The sequence below is a fragment of the Protopterus annectens genome, chromosome 1.part2 (genome assembly GCF_019279795.1).
Source record: "Protopterus annectens isolate FY-2018-M chromosome 1.part2, PAN1.0, whole genome shotgun sequence".
Classification (NCBI taxonomy): domain Eukaryota; kingdom Metazoa; phylum Chordata; order Ceratodontiformes; family Protopteridae; genus Protopterus; species Protopterus annectens.
Genome location: NC_056727.1, coordinates 1147082218 through 1147100913, shown reverse-complemented (window position 1 = coordinate 1147100913; position 18696 = coordinate 1147082218). Strand labels below are relative to the sequence as shown.

General features: G+C 40.6%; 1 protein-coding gene across 1 annotated transcript in view; it reads left to right on the top strand.

Annotated features, from left to right (window-relative positions):
- LOC122792267 (angiopoietin-2-like) overlaps positions 1–18696 on the top strand; it is a 1226949-nt gene that overhangs the window by 527255 nt on the left and 680998 nt on the right. The window lies entirely within an intron of this gene.

Sequence of the window (18696 nt, the reverse complement as noted above, 5' to 3'; positions counted from 1 at the left end):
AACAAGGAATTACATCACAATGTATGTCATACTACTATGTCTGCCTAGCAATAACATACACATTTTTTGCTGGCCTCACAGCTAGGACACAAACTACCATGTCAGATACAAATTCACACTAAGCTATCACACCTTTACAGACCTTGCACACATTCAGCATTACACTCATTCAACCTCACATAGCAGGTATTGCATTGAGTACATGTGTGTGTGTGTGTGTGCGTCGTGTCATAGGTAGGTAATACGCTATTGGCCCTAGGGCCTAGAGCAGCCTAGCCATATGCTACCCTGGCCTTTGACACACATGTAATTTGATTTCACTTGCCCCTGTCAACCAGAACCACAGAGGTGATTCCCGGGGTGTATTACCTATCTCCCAAACAATCATCAGGGGTATTTCTGACAACTGCTTATGAGCAGCCTTGTTTGCTATGGCTAGGTGGTTTATTCCAGAGTATGGCATATCTCTGAGATAGGAACCTATCCCTCCAGCATGTGCTGTTTAGTGAGCTGACAAGGTTTAGGGCCCTAGAGCGTGTAGCCCGGAGGGATTGTGATATGTTGACATGGTGGTTGTCAAACAGCTATGGGTGTGACATACCTCTGTATGTCCGGCAGATGTCACCTCTGTTTGGGCGATATGCAACACAGTCTAGCTGTGGTTTTGTGAGTCAGTCTGCATAGGGCATCTGTTTGAGGCCAGTATTACTCTTTGTGAGGTATGTCTGTGTCCTTTCCACTTGCTGTAGTTGTCATGTGAGATACATACCACATGGGGCATTGTGATGAGTAGAGAGGAACACTGACCTATATTTCCCTAGATGACACACCTGTTGTGATGACACGTACCACATAGACAGATTATAAGACTAGTGTGGCACTGTGATTATCAAAGGGGAGGCTACTGTCCACCTGTGTCCCATGTTCCCTTATCACACCTTCAGTGTTATGTAGATTTCCACCTATGTGGTAGTTAATGGGTACAGTGTTTTGGAAAGGAGGGATGGCACTGCAGTATCGACACTGATCTTCAGTCCATGCCTTGGCCACCATGCACCTGTTGCGGTACATATGACCCTGTGTCTCTCTCTCTCTATATATATATATATATATATATATATATATACACATATATATATACAAATACATCTAAACATCCATTGCTGTACATATAGATGTACAGTCCACCTTTCATGGTGGGGATATCAATTATGCGACAGTTGTGAGATATACAGTTATGTAATAATATTGCACAGTGTTGTGCAGAATGCATTTTGGTGTCCTCAGCCCATGTAGCTTTAGCAGGCCTCACAGCAGATCTGACAAATCAGTCCCACAGCGTTTAAAACCCACACGACATATAGCAGCCCTGCATGCTGTTTTCTATGCCACACACTACAACCTACATAGATATATGCACATAACAACCTTCAACAACATATATATGTCCACCCTTCACTTGCAGTATGTCCCTTGCCCTATGCACATATGCAGATACATATAGATACATACTGCTGCCACATATGGATGATTCTCAGTGTGTAGAGTACTCTTCAAGTATATCTACTACATGCCGGCAAATACATATGAGTTACATACCTTACCTTTGTATTTCTCTGCTCTGTCTGTTGTTAACTGTTTTTTTTTTTTTTTTTTTTTTTTTTGGGTTTTCTCTGTCTGTTTCTGTTTCTGTGTCTTTTGTCTGTGTCTCTGTCTGTGTCTCTGTCTCTCTCTCACTCTCGCTCTCTAGCTCTCTGTTCCTGCAATGATATTATTGCATGTGTGGACAGCAGGTACAGCCTGCTTTTCTAGGTATTTGCACATGTGCATGTGACAGCCTCTGCACCAATTGGTGCCCACCATTAAGTAATTGCATGCAGCCTGCTGTGTGGTAATTGCAGTACTCACTGTGATTGCCGCCAACTGCTATAAAATGCTAGGTTAGGTAGGTGTAGCCCTTTCAGCTTTCCAAGGTGGGGCCCATGCTTGTTTGCTCTGGACACCGTTGTGTCAGTCAGAAGGTTGGTAAATGTCTCATATCTGTAGCTAAGGCTGTAGCCAGTGATATGCATGTTGTACTCAAACCTGAATGTTGCTGCTTCCAGTACACACTTCTCAGTGTAGACTTTACTCACCCCTCCAAATGCTAACACAGGATACATGGCAGTATGTACTTTCTTTTTTAATTAGACAATTAACTGCCATACAAATGTAGTTATTGCAATGTATTCCTCTGGCACATGCACTGTTTGTGAACTGCTACACTGTAATTATTAAGTTACTCACTTCTGAACAGTGTGTGGTTTGTTTGTGTTGACATTAGCACAGGCTGCTCAAGACAACTGGACATATTTCAGTACTGAGTATGCCTACCTACACCCTTGGTTTTGCCTGAATACACAGGTATGTTGTACTTTTGGGTAGGGGTGCAGAACTGCAAAGAGCATTATTTATTATCGTGTGATGTTTATCTTGCTGAACATACAGGGTTGCTGTGTACCTGTTAGTCTATCAAGGCAAGTAGTCTGTCTGCGTAGCTCCCACCTGTGGACATATCCAGATGGTAGCCAGAGGTTAGCCTATTATTCTTTGTCTGTGCACCACACCAGTCTTTTCAGCACTGGAACAATGGCATTGTCACAGTTGGTTGTTAGCAGTACATGGCTACATCCTGTGATATTTCTGTGTTGTACTCCTACATAAGGGCATGCTTTTGGAACTCCTTCCAAAGCTATTTGCAGAGTGTGTAACAGTGGAAATGCTGATATGCCTGTGTGTTTCTGCCTCTGCCAGGCCTTAGATACTCTCAGGTATATATTTGAACAGCCTCAGGGAAAGGTACATATAAGTGAGATACACCTGTAATAAATTACAAACATATTTCAGTTGAGACTTTCTTGGGAATCGGAGCATATGTATTACTACACCTTTTCTGACGTGCAAGCAGTGTCTACTCTCACTTATTGACATTATTCATTAAGTGTGATTCCCCACTTTTCTGCCTAATGTTAGTACTTTTCAGAGTGATTCAGAGGGGCACAGCTAACATTTGTTTATGAACCAGGGACATCCCTGTAAAGCAGTCACAGTTGGGAAGTCTGACCTCTACCCTATTCAACTATGCCAGTGTTTATCCTGGTCTGATACTGTGTGGGGTTTGTAAGGTGCTACTGTAACATTATTCCCTGCTAGAATGGCTGGTTCTCTTTTCACAGTCATGTCATGCAATTCCACAACAACTGCTGGTAAAGACCCACAGAACAGGATTTGTGTTATGCCATTCCTATTTTCCCTTTACATTCCCTCATTGTAATGCATGATATATTTATTTCAGCACCAAGTTATTGCGTATCTACTGTGGCTTAGTGGTACTTCATGCAGTCTAGTGTGTCCAAGGTCTGGGGTTCGAGACTGACAGAGGTGTTTTCTTTTGCTGCTGAGCAGAACAAGGTCCCTGACATATAGTGACTAAGGCACTTTGAAGCAGTTGTAAGTGGGTTTGCACGGGTTTGTGTGAAGCTTAGCAATACTTAGCTAAGCGCACACATGCGCACACTCGCTTATACCCGCTTACTACTGCTTAAAAGTGCTTACTCCCGCTAACCCCCGTGCTACTTTCTTTGAAAGAAAAGAAAATGGGGAGATAGGAAAGTGGTGAAAAAAGGGGGCAAAAAGAGGGAAAGACAGTAGGAAAACAAGCTTGGGATGTGCAGGACAGGTGTTGGGAAGGTCCATAGCTGCCCATTTCTTTACCAGCAACAGCTGTGCATATGCAATAAATTTGGAGTCACATTTGAAACCTTCCACCCCTGGGAGAGGGGTGAGGACAACAAAGTATGTTGTACTGCCAATTATAATTATCAGTTTACATGTCCAGCGGACATGTGTGTGAAATGGGCAGCTATGTATAGGGCGTCATTTTTTTGTGGGTACAGATTGCCCTTTTTTTTTTTTCAGGTGAGAGTGGAAATTGAGGTAGAGGAAGTAGGTATGTTTGGGGGGGTAGGTTGGGGAGGTAAACAGACAAGACAAACAAGATGCATACATGGGCAGTGTATGACACATGGGGTGGGTGAACACAATTGATGGGGACGGATGTTTGGAAATCGCAAGCCCATGAGCCCACAGATGGTAACAGTGGAACTGAGATCCCCACCCATGGGCAGTCACCACTGCACCTTCACAGCCCCGAGGGTGGCTGTGCTGGGGGCTACGTAGGATGGGCAGGCTCACCCGTGAGAGGCGCCACTCTTGCCTCGAGCTGCCATAGGGGATCAGCGACTGAACGCTGGATCTCCCTACGCACCACAACCCGGACCCTTCGAAGGGTTACAGGTGGCCCTTCTCCGCCCATGCTTGCACAGGGGGGATGAGCCCCATCCCCTGCAGCGCTTCCACCCGAAGGTAGCACAGGACCAACGGAGGAGGGGAGCCCAGGCTGGGCACCGGACCTGCTGGTGCCAGGTGCACTCGCCAGCTGAGGAGGGACAGGTGGGTCCGCTGGGACCGGCCTTCCCATATGTTCTGTGATTAGGTGTGTTTAATTACAACATAAACAACAGCATTCCAAATTTGTTGTAACAGCATGCAGTAATATTCCCATTAACCCAACACACCAAGGTTCCAACAGTTGAACAGCAAGCATAACATATGCATATATTGAACGATAGTGGACATTCCAACAGCATACAGGGATGATTGGTAGCAACAGGCCACCATGATTGTGGTGTTTGAACAGGGCACATGCATCAAAGTGAATGCAGATATTTATAGAACAATAGGACATATGTCCCAACAAATGTTTGAGATTACACATACCCATTGAGGTGTGGAATTGCATGGTTTATGCAGATACAGTAGGGTATAGAAAGAAACCTTAATTAACATCTTATAAGTACTTTTAGTCTACACTACATTCCTAGTGACTGCAGGTGTATATCCCCTACATGTATTATTACACTTGCCAACATGCATTAGGTTGCGTAATGGGTTTGGCTAGTTCATTATATACCCGACCTATATCTGACATACTAACTGTCCAAGATGCAGATGTTACTGCTACATATTTCTTGATTTTATTTATATTTCTTTATCTACATATCTGGATGTGTTCACATGACATTTTCAGTTCAATTTGTACAGAACCCTGCATTTCTTGTAGCACACTCACATTTCTGGGGAACAAATTAACAAGCTACTCGTGTGCCAGATTTACTTATGTATGCCAGCCAGTAACTGACTGTTGAGGACTGTATATATGCTTCACAGCTACTAGCACTTCCATCACCCACTTTAGATGGGACTGCCCAACTGTGGGTTGACAGCACTTATTAAAACAGTACTATTTGTATAATGCAAGGGTACAACAACATTTCAAAGTAAGTGACACAGACACACTCCAGGTTTTATACCTTTATTAATTACATTACACACTTTTCCACAGGCTCTCTCCTTTATTTCATATTACAGTGCATATGGAAGACATATTCAAGACATATTATACCTTTATTAATAGGTTAGAACACTCTTTTTCAGGCTCGCTCACTTATTTTATATGACAGTACCTGCAGAGATATTATTCTGGACATATTTTACCTTTCTTAATGGGTTACTACACTCTTTTTCTGTCTCTCTGACTTATTTTATATAACAGTACATGCAGAGGACTTATTCAGGGCATTTTATGGCTGTATTATTGGACTACAACACTTTCGTTCAGGCTCTCTCACCTATTTTATATAACAATACATGCAGAATAATCACTAACCTACCTGGTGGTGCAGCCTTAGCAGCCTATCTGTGCAGGCTTGCTGATTCGCAGCACGGTCACCTGCAGCTGTGAAGTAAATGAAGGGATATTGAGACATACCTATCCATTATACAGAATCAGTTATCATTTCTTACATACTGCATTCCATGGCTACCTACTCAGTTGTAGGGCATCTTGCATCCCACGGGCCTCCTGTATCCATTGGTTCAGTAGGTCCTGCTTCCATCTCTTCAAGACTGCATGGTGGTGACGGACCTGCTCACCAGTCTGAGGAATGCCTGTGACACTGGTGAGGTTATGAGCTAACCGGTTCCAAGCCTCTGCCTTGTACTCCGTCCCTTGGAACTGGCCCTGCAGGAGTCTTGACTCATGATGGTGGACAAGGAGCCAAACCATGTATTTCGACTCCTCGATGCCCCAACGTTGCACTCGGAAGCGTGTACCCTCTCCAGCACTAGCCATTCTAACTGCAGATGTGAGCTACAATCAGTTATGGTAAGTAATCCTGCCTATTGGGCTTAAATATGCCGCATTTCCCGCACTTTTTTGTGATTGGCTATTTTTGAAAAATCTCGGCTGACTGCAGACCTGCTTAGTAATGGTTATTTTCCCATTTATAAGTATATGTATGTTAACAGTGGCTGTTTATCCTAAGCTGTCATAGCTTAGTGGTTCAGTACTTTGATTATGGTGCACAGAGTCCTGGGTTCGAACCTTGTCATTCATTTTATTTTACTACTGTCCAGACAGGCTAGGGGGTGTGGCTGTGTTTAAGCAACTTTGCTCAACATTTCCCTACGGTGCGCTGGTTGGCACGGCGTGCACCTCCGCGCAAACCGATTGCGCTGGGTAAAGCGCTATTTAGCTATGGGCAAATACATTGCACTGGGTAAAGCACTGCTGAACTACGGGTACCTATATTGCGCTGGGTAAAGCGCTGCTTAACTGTGGGCAATTATATATCAGGATCTTTTATAAATATATATTTTGATACATAGGCCATTTCACTGCTTTTTAGTAAAATTTTAATCATATATGTCGGGTATTATTTCATATACTAATTTAAAACATAAATAGGAAGGGGAGTGGTTGGACTCAAACCGTGAATGCCTCCTCTTTGTGCGAACGCTGTACCATTACACTATTGCTATTTTGCATAATTTGCATAAACATTCCTTCTTATGTTTTTCCATGTCGGGATTGCTAACTGCAGCTAAGCAATGGGCACACCCGCGCACACACGCGCAAATACGGGCAGCTATTTCGGGAAATAAAAAAAAAATAAAATTTATGTTTTACTTTTTATAACTATGCTGGGGGTTTACAATGTCAGGGAGTGTGGTGTTGGGTACATGGACATTTGAGCGGACTAGCTCTTGTGTGTTTACATTTTGCATTTCGGACACTTGCAGGGGTGTGGACATTTAGACTACTCAGCAGTCGGTCATGCCCCCTGCTTTCCTGCACGGTCCATGTTAGACTTGCAGTTGAGTCAGCTTGCCCTCATGAATATTCATGGCACGCTGATGTCATACCATTCAACTGCAGCCTCCAAGTAAGACTTATTTAGTCTTACACGGAGGGTTCGTGAATCCGGGGATAGTATTTAAAAAATGCAGGTATACAAATGAAAAAAAAAAAAAAAACTTCTGAGATGAAAACCTGTACCATACTGCTTGCTACAAGTTATACCAGAAGAGAAATGCTGAAGCAAGTGCTTCCTTTCAGCCTTGATTTCAAAGCAGTATTTCTGCATTGGCTGTCAGAAATGGGTCTCTAAAACTTTAGGCGGATCAACTGGATAATGCCCAAGGTTATAGTCTGTGGTGTCAGGCACAGAATGTGTAGGGTATAGAATGTTCTTCTGCAGATGTCTTACATGCCTCAGCATGGAAACGCTTAATATTTGATAAGTGGTATAGAGATTCAGGGTGGGAGTGGGTGCTGACAACCTGGAAGATATTGACAGATGAAAGGCTAGCATCCATGTTCAAAAATTATCTACATCTCTTGCTTGTAGAATCATTATGGGATAGAAGTAAATGGCTGTCAGTGAGCGTGAGGCTGGTTTATGCACTATCTCAGTGCACAATATAAGTTTATAGGTGTTTACTAGGCTAATGACCACAAGGGCCTTTTTAAGCCTAGTCATGCATCTCAAATCTCTGACAAGTTCAGGCACCTTTGATAAGTGTAAGCATGGGCTTTGGGAGGTGAAACATTTACAAGCTAGGACCGGGGAGGTGAACCATTTACAGGCTGCCTGTGTCCATTGGAGACATAGTTGCTAAACCAGGGATGAATTTCCTGTTCCTCATCCAATTGTCCAAGATCCACTTGAATTGGGTTAAGGGGGAACTCTGCTTCACATGGATGGGGAGCTTGTACCAGAAATGGGGTGGTCACTGTTTCTCCAGCAGGTCCTATTTATATCACACACAAATTTTAAGTCTTTAGAATGGATAGTTCTGCTTATGTTTGTTTTGTGGATATGCAGGAGGTCCACCAGAGTGAGGTCTGACAATGCCTTGTATGCCAGACATATATCTTCCCTCAACAGCCTGTAGGAGACAGAATACACGGATCAGGCCTTGAGGCAGTCTGCATAGGACATTTTACTTATGCACTGTATTTTTTAGTGAGGAACCTCTGTGGGCATTCCAGTTGGATATGCTTGGCTAGGTACATGCCAAGGGACACACTGTACACAATAATATGTCTGATGAATGATGAATATTATGGAACAATGACTTTCTTGGACCTAGATGCCATACCTTTGTTTATAAGTTGCACAACATGGAATGATTTCCTTACTACTGTAGATACGTGATAGTCAAAGGCTAGATTACTGTCTATGTGTGTCTCCAGTTCCCTGACTACTGGGTCAACTCTTAGGGGTGTGTTGTCAATATGATAGTTACCAGGGGTAGATGACTTCCCAAAAAATAGTGTTATGCATTTCTTGGCATTTAGTTTTAGTCTATGGCTCTGGCACCAGTTGTTTGTGTCAGCCCCTCCTGGAGAACATTTGTGTCAGTGTGCAATTCAATGACAGCATCTAATTTGCATCATCTGCAAATTTAGTCAGCAAGAAGCCATTGACGTAGGCTTTGATTTCAGAGAAGTAAATGCCAAAAAGGAGCAGTCCCAGGATCAATCCCTGAGGGACTCTGCTTGTTACTGGCCTCTTTGTAGAGGTAGACTCTCCAGTTCTAACTTCCTGGGCCCTGTCTGAGAGCCAGTTGGCTATCCACCGGGTGACATAAGGGTTTGTGCCTAACCTCTTAATTTAGGGGATTGTGTCAAATACTTTGACCAGGTCAAGGTAGGCAGTGTGAACCATTTTGCCCTCATCCATTGTTTTTTTGACCTTCTCAAAGAAGTCCACCAGGTTGAGTAGGCATGACCTGCCCTTGATGAAAGAAAACTGGGTTGGGACCAGTGGCTGGAAGTTTCCTATTTCATTATTGATCGTTTTCATAATTCTTTCCATGGCTTTGCATACGAGACTAGTCAGACTTATGGGTCTATAGCTTCAAGGGTTTGTAGATGTCCCATCTTTGTGCAGAGGGATGACTGTTACTGTTCTCCATTCATGAGGCATAAAGCCTGGTTGGAGGCTACAGTTAAAAAGAAATTCCAGAAAGCCTGATAGATCATTACTATTTATAAGGCATCCTGAGATATTATCTGGGCCCATTCTTGGCTTTAGAGAGCGCATTCAGGACTTGTTCCGTAGTGATAGCAGGATGAGTTATATTTGATGGTATTTCATGTGGGGAAGTTGATGGGAAGAGAGTGGTGAACTTAGAGTTGAATTTGTTGGACAGTAAGTTTGCTATATCTTCTGGCTTAGTATAGGCAGCTCCATTTCCAATGAGCTCTGCACACAATTGTGTATTGCCTTTGCGGCTGTGGACATAGCTAAAGAATGCCTCATGGTTGTCTTGGTCTGGGAGGCCAAATTTACCTCAAATTTGGCTTGGGTAGACTTTATTTGTTCTTTGAGCTGTTTGTTTAGTTTGATGAGTTTGTTTTTATCCTGCTGGGTGCTGTATGTCCTAATTTTTGCCATGATTGTCTTCTGTTATACAGCCTATTGATGTGATTCCACCCAGGGTGGCTTGTTTTCTACGTTAGTTCTGTACTTCTTCTAGTGGGTACAGCTACTTCTATGCAGCTATAAACATGCTTGAATAGAGTATCCATAAACAGTTCTACACAGGCGACAGTGTTCTCAGAATTTATGGGGTTTGAAATTTTGCCAGGTTATCCCTTAATAGTACCTAGTGCTTTAAGAATGGCAATGGAAGATGTGAGGGCAAAATGTAGCCATATGAATCCTAGGTATATATAGCAACCAAGGTGGTGAAATAACCAGCTAAGGTAACTTGGTATGAAGACCTGGATAAAATACAGTTTAGTAACACAAGGATACAAGATAGCACCCTGATTTGTGGTGTCTTGTAAGGGATATGCAGTTTTATCCCAGAAAGGAATGGAGTGGGTGGGAGTTTGCTCATTTTGGAAACACAGGGTAAAGGGTCATTTGCATATATCTCATGTTGCATCTGATACAAGAGGTTTAAGGTATCACACAGTGGAAAGTCTAGCTTTGCCAGATTTTTCTTTTTGGGTTTTTAACCAATTGGTTTTCCGGTCTGACCTTTTTACTCATTTTTAGTTTATTTGGGATATTTTGTAGACACCCTAATGTTTACTGATATCAGTTGGGTACGCTGTGCTGATGATGCCATAAGAAAGCAGAAACATGCATGCCCACAGCTAGAGGGTTTGGCTTTATTGTCCTGAAAGTGTCCATAAATAGCCTCAAAAGAAAAAGTCATGGACATTCAGAATTGCAATTTAGCTGAAACATCTGCTATTCTTAAAGGATAATTTGCATATATCTCATGTTGTCTCTGATACAAGAGGATTAAGGTGTCACACAGTGGAAAGTCTAGCTTTGCCAGATTTTTCTTTTTGGGATTTTAACCAATTGGTTTTCCTGTGTGACCTTTTTACTCATTGTTTTAGTTTGTTATTTGAGATATTTTGTAGACACCCTAATGTTTACGGATATCAGTTGGGTAGCACAACTCTGTGTGAACAAAAGTCAACCATTCCTCTTGTGTTGTGCTGATGATGCCATAAGAATACAGAAACATGAATGTCCACAGCTAGAGGGTTTGGCTTTATTGGCCTGAAATTGTCCAGAAATAGCCTTAAAAGAAAAAGTCATGGACATTCAGAATTGCCATTTAGCTGAAACACCTGATATCCTTAAAGGGTAATTTGCATATATCCCATGTTGCCTCTGATACAAAAGGTTTAAGGTATCACACAGTGAACAGTCTAGCTTTGTCAGATGTAACTAGAGTGGCTAAAGTTACGGGAATAACTGGATAATGACTGTTCCTTGGTGATAAGGAACTGTTTTCTAGAACAATATATTACTATATGGGAAATGTTTTGTAGAACGATATAGTACTATATGAGTAGATGTGTTAAAAGATATAATTATAGCCAGACATTACTTCCAAAATTTAAAATACCACTAACTACTTGCTGCTGCTGAGCAATGCACAGCTCTGTGAATCTCAACTAAATGAAGCACAGAAATGCACAGGTCCCAGCAATTTAAGATAACAACAGAAAACAAATTTGCCAAACAAAGGATGCCTACAATTCTCCTGGAGATTGGCATTTCAACCAAGATACATCCAAGTTTCTATCTTTCACAAAGCATCATAGTTGTAATACAAACAATCAGATTTACTGTTGTAGTAAACAAGTGAAAAAAAGACTAGAAAATATAATCAAGGTAATGCAATAGTTGTGCTATAATCAGTCATACAGACAGACATAGCCATGTTTCCTTTTCTCACAAGCGACTTGGAATGCAGCAGGAAGCAGGACATTAAAGATTATATCATCTTTTGATAAGAAAAAAAAAACAACTGTAGCTCTTCAGATAAATTTTAAATAAGAACAGAAACAGTAAATAATTTATGAATAAGATGCATTTGTTACTTCCATGGTAGGACCTGCACGGATCTTCAGTCTGGCCACTGAACCTTTGTAAATAGCCTTAATGAAGTCAATAAAATCCTAAGTAAACTCTAGGGCCTACAAAATTCAGGTCTAATAACAAAATCCCTCCTTATCAAAGGACTTTTCCATCTCTAAATTGATCACAACAAAATTATTCCTTTCAGTCTGCACCAAGTGCATAACAATTTCTCATTAGAACATTATCAAATATCTGTCTCTTTGTGACAACTTTGCACTGATCAATACAGGATAAATCTGTGTCAATAAGCTATTCAGACTGTGACAATACACATAAACATAGCATATACTTAAATATTTATATTTATGATTTAGTACAGAACCTGGCCAGGAAAGCAGAATTTTCTTGTCCCAAATTACCTTTTACTGCATGTTTCACCCTGATTATGCTCTAATGTCATGAAAAAACAAACTTTTTAGCAACTCCCTAGTATGAGACCCAAATACAACAATTCTGGGGATTGTTTAATAATTGATAAGTATTCCCTCACTGCTGTCACACTCAGGTTTTACATTAGGGACTAACAGTAGAGAGTGTTGGATGGCAAAGAATAGTGGCGGGAGATAAAACTGGTTTGTTTTTGGCTAATGTCAGTTCCTTTCAAATGTCCCCAAGTTCATCTCATATTTCTCCTCTGTTCCTCATACATTTTTATGGTAAATCATTTAGGAGTACAGTCATTCAGTAATGTCAGATATTAAAGCTTCATACTATTTGAAAAAAAAATGTTTGGAGTGAGTTGGATGAAGTTGTGATGACTGTACCCAAGGGTGAGAGAGTGGTGATTGGAGCAGATTTCAATGGGCATGTTGGTGAAGGGAACAGAGGGGATGAGGAAGTGATGGGCAGGTATGGTGTTAAGCAAAGGAATGCAGAAGGTCAGATGGTAGTGGATTTTGCGAAAAGGATGGACATGGCTGTGGTGAATATGTATTTTAACAAGAGGGAGGAGCATAGGGTGACATACAAGAGTGGAGGAAGATGCACACAGGTGGATTATATCTTATGTAGGAGGGCCAGTTTGAAGGAGATTGGAGACTGTAAAGTGGTGACCAGGGAAAATGTAGTTAGGCAGCATAGGATGGTGGTTTGTAGGATGACGTTGGTGAGCAAGAAGAGGAGGAGGAGTGTAAGGGCAGCACCAAAGATCAAATGGTGGAAATTGAAAAAGGGTAATTGTGAGGTGGAGTTCAGGGAAGAGTTAAGACAGGCACTGGGTGGCAGTGAAGAGTTACCAAATAGTTGGGTAACTACAGCAGAGCTAGTAAGGGAGATGGCTAGAAAGGTGCTTGGTGTGACATCTGGAAAGAGGAAGGTGGACAAGGAGACCTGGTGGTGGAATGAGGAAGTATTGGAGAGTATACAGAGAAAGAGGTTGGCGAAAAAGAAGTGGGATTGTCAGAGAGATGAAGAAAGTAGACAGGAGTATAAGGAGATGAGGTGCATGGCAAAGAGAGAGGTGGCGAAGGCTAAGGATAAGGCCTATGAAGAGTTGTATGAAAGGTTGGACACTAAGGAGGGAGAAAAGGACCTGTACCAAGTGACTAGACAGAGGGACCGAGCTAGTAAAGATGTGCAGCAGGTAAGGGTGATAAAGGATAAAGAGGGAAACGTATTCACAAGTGAGGAGAGTGTGTTGAGCAGATGGAAAGAGTACTTTGAGGGGCTGATGAATGAAGAGAATGAGAGGGAGAGAAGGTTGGATGATGTGCGGATAGTGAATCATGAAGTGCAGTGGATTAGCAAGGAGGAAGTAAGAATAGCAATGAAGAGGATGAAGAATGGAAAGGCTGTTGGTCCAGATGACATACCTGTGGAAGCATGGAGGTGTTTAGTTGAAATGACAGTGGAGTTTTTAACTAGATTGTTTAATGAAATCTTGGAAAGTGAGAGGATGCCTGAGGAATGGAGAAAAAGTGTTTTGGTACCGATCTTTAAGAATAAGGGTGATGTGCAGAGCTGTAGTAACTACAGAGGGATTAAACTGATCAGTCACATCATGAAGTTATGAGAAAGAGTAGTGGAAGCTAGGTTAAGAATGGAGGTGATGATTAGTGATCAGCAGTATTGTTTCATGCCAGGAAAGAGCACTACAGATGTGATGTTTGCTCTGAGAGTGTTGATGGAGAAGTAATGCAAAGGTGAGAATGAGTTGCATTGTGTCTTTGTGGACTTAGAGAAAGCATATGACAGGATGCCTAGAGAGGAGTTGTGGTATTGTATGAGGAAGTCGGGAGTGTCAGAGAAGTATGTAAGAGCGCTGCAGGATATGTACGAGGGTAGTGTGACAGTGGTGAGGTCTGCAGTGGGAGTGACAGATGTGTTTAAGGTGGAGGTGGGATTACATCAAGGATCAGCTCTGAGCCCTTTCTTATTTGCAATGGTGATGGACAGGTTGACAGATGAGATCAGACAGAAGTCCCCGTGGACTATAATGTTTGCAGATGACATTGTGATCTGTAATGAGAGTAGAAACCCGAGAGAGGTGGAGATATGCTCTGTAGAGAAGAGGAATGAAGGTCAGCAGGACTAAGACAGAATATATGTGTGTGAATGAGAGGGAGGATAGAGGAATGATGAGGATGCTGGGAGTAGAGGTGGTGAAGGTGGATTAGTTTAAATACTTGGGATCAACAGTTCAGAGTAATGGTGAGTGTGGAAAAGAGGTGAAAGAAAACAGCAGCACAAACTAGATACACAAAACCGGCAAGTGAGCAGTAAACAGTACGTCCAGGGAGTCTCCCGCAACCAAGTGAATACTGACAGACAAGAAAGATAAAAACTTGAACGCAGCTTTATTAATCAAAATAAAAGCGTTTTCGCTGTCAATACAGATTGGCAGCTTCCTCAGAAAAGACATGAAAAAACAATTGGCGCCAAGACAAGTTGCTATACAAATAGAATCAAACTGAGGGGTGTCATAATGACATCACTTCCTAGTCAGAAAATTAAAGGCATCCCATCAAAAACACAAGTAGCAGCCCTATAAAAGACATCTTAAAAAGAATGTAAAGAAATAAAAAATATAAAGAAATAAAAAATATATATATATATACAATACATCCTAGTAGCATATAAATATGCCCATCATTACCTAAATGTTACATTTAATTGAAAAAGTTTTTTTAAAAAAATATATAAACCAATGTATCAAATACAAAGAGTATATCAGTAAAGGCAAAGGACACTGGACTAAATCTTGCCTACAAAACATAGAGAAAAAACGAACAACTTAATGATCAAGCATAATAGGCAAGCCTCCTAAAGGTAATAGTTGGTCATTTCCTAGTGACAAGAAGAAAGTCTATCCTATAAAAATGACCTAACAGTCAACAAAGGAATAGTGCCTAGAAGTTTATCACTAGTTATACATCTATCAAAGGAGACCTTATTTAGTGTAACTTTTCATTTTTAATAACACTGAGATGTTACAATTGTCATTTAAGGAGGTTTCGGGAAAGGGCGGGGTTAAAACAGTGGTGAGGGGTCCGGGGGGGGTTGGGGGGGGTAAACGGGGTGGTTTGTTTAAGGGGGGGTGGGAAGGGGTGGGGATTAAAAAAAAACATAAAAGGTTTTTTCACCCCCTCTGACCCCCCCCCCCCCCCCCCCCCCCCCCCCCCCTACCCCCCCCCCCCCCCCCCCCCCCCCCCCCCCCCCCCCCCCCCCCCCCCTTTTTTTTTTTTTTTTTTTTTTTCATTTTTTTTTTTTTTTTTTTTTTTTTTTACTTTTTTTTTTTTTTTTTTTTTTTTTTTTTTTTTTTCCCCTTTTTTCTTTTTTTTTTCTTTTTTTTTTTTTTTTTTTTTTTTTCAAAATGAAAAGGTTTGGGAAGGTGAATGAATAAAGGTCCCAAAAAAACTATTTTTAAAATTGACAAATTTAAGGAAACCCCAAAAATTTTTAATGTTTTTTTTAAAAGGGGAAAACCCTGGGCCCCAATTAGGGGTTTTGATAAAAATTTTTTTTTAAAATTTTAAATTTCCCTGATATGTGTGATGAAAACTTGATCAAAATTTTAAAAAAATATTAGAATTAAAGAATCGCGGGGGCAGTAAAGATGAGGGGTGAAAAACAAGTAATTCATAATTTCAACCCAAACAAAAATTGGGAAAACCAAAGAGTCAATAAAGGAGTTTTCTTTTAAAAGTAAAGGGTTTTTAGGTTTTGAATCAATTTTTAAATTTTTAAATTCACATCCAGGAGAAATGGAAAATGGTAAAACTAAGTAGGTTTTCTTTATGGACAAAGCTTTTTTTTTCTTTGAAGGATGAAAAATCCAGGTATGGAACATCTGGTAGAAGGAAGGAAAGAAGAATTTAGCAAAGGCCATTAAATTAATAAACGGTAAAAAAGAGGCCCTTTTTTTAAGAAGATGCCATTAAAGATGAAAACAAGGATTTTAAAAAGCAAAGGGCCCTCTTGGTTGAAGACATAAAATTTTTAAAGGTAGTTTGATGTGATCGATGTAAAATCTATTTAAGGAACCATTTGTTGCAAGCGTTAAAAAAGGAAAAAATTTCAAACTTTTTTTTAAATATTTTAAGAAAATGTTTTTTTAGAACGTTTTAAAATTCCCATAATGTGGGGTTTGTAAGGGATGAAAATTATAAATATTTTACCAAATTTTTTTTCAAAAAATGCCCCAAGATTTTTAACCTTCATTTTAAAATAATAGGGGAAACATTTTTCAATATACATGTTATTGTTGAAAATCACAAGACCTCCCCTTTATCAGGTTTTATTGCCGGATAGGAAGTAATTTAAAATCTGATAAAGCCTTTCTCTGCTCAATGGTGATGTTCTGAAAAAAATAACCCTTAGGTTTATAGTTGGTGTGTTTAAGTTGTCTAATGTCCAACTCACAAACGTTTTCAAACACCTTTAACCCAGAATGGAGGGGAGGATTGAAGGTACTAGGAACTTTCAACCCTGCCAAAGATGGAGCCGTGGAGTTGTTGAAAATTAAGTCCAAGTTGAGCTTCCTAGTGTAACACTTTAAGTCCAAAATGGTCTTGGTAAGGTCAAAACCAGAAGAAGGTACAAAAGTGTTACCACGGGACATGATTTCAACAAGTTCAGGTGCCAATGTAGCATCAGAAAAGTTGTAAATGGTGAAATCACCATTCAGATTCCGTTGAATACGTAAAGGAGAAGACACCAGGTTGTCCACTACTGTATTACCCGACAAAAGGTTTAGTTGTTCCTGGTCCGGCTCCTCGTTTGGTACGGTCGTTGTGGAGATTGTCCTAAAAAATTGTTGTGACCAGAATTAAGTCCAGAGTCAGAGTAGTTGTTCTTAAATCTGTCAAAGTTATTACTTTATTATTATTAGTTATTTCACCATTTACAACTTTTCTGATGCTACATTGGCACCTGAACTTGTTGAAATCATGTCCCGTGGTAACACTTTTGTACCTTCTTCTGGTTTTGACCTTACCAAGACCATTTTGGACTTAAAGTGTTACACTAGGAAGCTCAACTTGGACTTAATTTTCAACAACTCCACGGCTCCATCTTTGGCAGGGTTGAAAGTTCCTAGTACCTTCAATCCTCCCCTCCATTCTGGGTTAAAGGTGTTTGAAAACGTTTGTGAGTTGGACATTAGACAACTTAAACACACCAACTATAAACCTAAGGGTTATTTTTTTCAGAACATCACCATTGAGCAGAGAAAGGCTTTATCAGATTTTAAATTACTTCCTATCCGGGCAATAAAACCTGATAAAGGGGGAGGTCTTGTGATTTTCAACAATAACATGTATATTGAAAAAATGTCCTCTGTATTAAACTCTCCAGCTTATTGCCCTTCATCAGTTAGTGAAATGAATGGTTACAATAGGAGAATCAGGGGTTACCTTAGGGACATGTTCTTGGAAGGGAGAATTGATATGGATCTGTATAACTTTTTGGATATCTCGTTCCCGAAAGTGCCTATGATGTTTGGCATCCCCAAGATTCATAAGAATCTTGAGAACCCACCCATGAGGGCACTTATTGATGGAAGGTTTTCAATGACGTACAACAGTTCTAAACTCATAGATCATATTATCTTAAAATATTTAAAGAAAATATCGTCCATCTGTAAAGATTCTTGGTCTTTCCTTACTAGTATTAACAGCATTGACTACAACAATGACCTCAACTTCCTTACAATAGATGTGGTTGACTTATACACATCGATACCACATCAGGAAGCTACCGAGTGGGTAGGGTTAAAACTAGATGATTTGGGTGCTTCAACCAATGAAATTAGTATAGTCACCGATTTGCTTGATATAGTCCTTGATTCCAACTTTTTCATCTTCAATGGCAACATCTTCTTACAAAAACAAGGTATAGCCATGGGCTCCCCTTGTGGAGCCAGTGTGGCTAATACATTTATGGCCTTTTGGGAAACTAAATTCATTCTATCTAACCCTTCCTTCAGTGACCAAATTTGCTTCTATACACGCTACCTGGATGATATTTTCATCCTGTTCAAAGGTAACGAATTAGAAGCTTTGTCCTTAGTGGACTACATGAATCACACTACTTCCTTCTTGAGTTTTACATCTACTTTTTCTACTACCGCTATTGACTACCTGGATGTGAATCTTAGGAAGGATGATGCAAATAAGATGTACCATTCCAAAGTATTCAGAAAACCTACTTATTGTAACTCACTTTTGCACTTTTCCAGTCAGCACCCTTTCAAACAGAAAAGGGCAATTGTTAAGGGCCAGCTCTGGAGCGTTCATGTGCAATTCGGACCTGGCATTTAAGGAAGAATGCCTTTTTCTTAAAAACCAATTCTTGAATAGGGGTTACCCTGACACATTGGTCGATGAAATTATCATCGAAATTGAGACTAAGAAAG